This window comes from Etheostoma spectabile, chromosome 24 (genome assembly GCF_008692095.1).
Source record: "Etheostoma spectabile isolate EspeVRDwgs_2016 chromosome 24, UIUC_Espe_1.0, whole genome shotgun sequence".
In the NCBI taxonomy this organism is placed as follows: domain Eukaryota; kingdom Metazoa; phylum Chordata; class Actinopteri; order Perciformes; family Percidae; genus Etheostoma; species Etheostoma spectabile.
In genome coordinates this window covers 3,456,491-3,458,399 of record NC_045756.1, presented here as the reverse complement: position 1 = coordinate 3,458,399, position 1,909 = coordinate 3,456,491, and the positions used below count along the sequence as shown (strand labels likewise).

Below are 1,909 nucleotides of genomic sequence, written 5' to 3'. Positions count from 1 at the left end.
AACTATGCCCTTGTAGCCGAGCTGCACCAATCACGTCGGTGTTTCTGATATAGGCGGGCCAGAGGCGAGCTAAACAGATGACAACAGTTTAATCAACCAGTCAGCTAAGCCTATGGGCCTCTGGATACGTCACCCTGTGTGTTGTTGTGATTGATCGTAGTGTTATCTAATTGCGTGCAGTAAGATTTTCAAGATGGGCAACTTTTATTACTCGATGCCAGACCCTTAACCTTTCAGATTTGGGTCTGGATTTCCAGGCTAACAAGACTATGTAACTTTTGAAAGAAATAATACATTACAAAACACCCTTGCTACAGCCTTGGTATGACCAGTAGCTAATGTTAGCTAACGGTAGCAAACTTTAGATAGATACCGCTGTGTTACTGACATTCATCAAGTCGGTTGTATACTTGACTTTTACTACATGTTAGTATTTGGCCAAAGTGGCTGCTGTTAAGCAAAACATAATAAGAGTTTTGTTGCTACATTCTGGCATGACTGTCTATGAGGACCGATAGCTAGCGGTGGTTAATGTTAGCCAATGTCAGCCAGTAGCTCATGGTGGCTAATGTCACAAAGTAGCAGATGGTGGCTAATGTTAGCCTTCATTAGATACTGTCTTTTGTACACAGTACTTTACTAAGCCGGTTCAGTGACTTGATGACTTTTCTACAACTATTACACTATGTTTTAGCATTTAGCATCATCCTGTAATTGTTACATAGTTGTCACTTAGTGATATATTTACATAGTCTTGCTTTATCTTGTAAAATTACAGAATTCTCTTCAGCAAACTCAAACGTTTTGTGCTGTCTCCCATATAGATATATTTTCCAGACAGCTGGTTCTCCAGTGAACCTCCATGAGGGTGCCAGATGTGGCTAACTTTTTCTTTGTTGCAGAGCCCCCCTCCCCTCAATGATTGCCCAGCCATGCCGACAATGGCGGCCCCTTTCCCCCATCATGTCAGACCTCACTAGTTGACCAGAAACTGTCTTGACTGTCTCCCAACCTTGTCATTTTTCCATTGGCTCCACCCCTCCATCGTCCCCTCAACTATACCGTTGTACAGTTAAATGATTTCACAGCAGGGCGGCCTGCATCAAGCTCAACAGCAGGCCGTAGGTTTGAAGGTAGGAGTGTGTGAGGTTTTTAGGCTCAAGTGACTAACTGTGGGAGGTACAGTGCATTCTGATGCCTGGTGTTGTGGGGTTTGAGTTGAGTTATAAAGACATGCATAACTTTTAAAGACATTTAGAAATATATTTCTTTAAGTCCAGAGCTTTAATTGGACAAAAAATAAACTAGGTTTGAATAAATAAGAAATTATTAAGAAAATACTTTAATATCAATACGATAAATCAGATCGTAAGCAGCTCCACTGTAGTGTACACTTTTGAAATAATATTTTTCCTGGTATGCTAGGCTTTTTACTCTCCACAACAGAACAATATAGAGATGTAGGTCCAAACAGACATACCGTAATAGAATATTTATCTCTTATTTCATAGAAAACTTTAGCACAGTTTAGACATTAAGGCATCGGGTAGGTCTTCTCAGACATTCATCTTCCAAAAATAAATAACATATCTAATCTAAATATAGTAATATACTCAGTGTACATTGGTATCATCGCTCCCTGGGCCATTTCTAAAGTAAGTTTCATTGTCTACTTTCATACCAGTTGGTTGCACATTGTCTCAGAAACACACTCACAATCATACGCGGAGTCATAAAACTACCCTCAAGTTAATAAATAGTATCTGGGTACCATTAGAGTTTTGTTATTATCTGACTATCTTTGCTTCTGTGCTTGCGCCAAAATGTAGGTCACAGGACAAATAGCCTATGAAAGCGCAGGGAACATGAGACACACCAATACACAATAATACAGCCCCCCCCCCCCCAC

The 1,909-nt window shown here is 40.3% G+C and overlaps 1 long non-coding RNA gene across 1 annotated transcript in view; it reads right to left on the bottom strand.

Annotated features, from left to right (window-relative positions):
• LOC116673857 (uncharacterized) overlaps positions 1-493 on the bottom strand; it is a 1,498-nt gene extending 1,005 nt beyond the window's left edge. The window contains exon 1 of the long non-coding RNA XR_004327886.1: positions 264-493. This is a non-coding gene — a long non-coding RNA (uncharacterized LOC116673857). The remainder of the gene's footprint in view (positions 1-263) is intronic.
• Between the last annotated feature and the right edge of the window lie 1,416 nt (positions 494-1,909).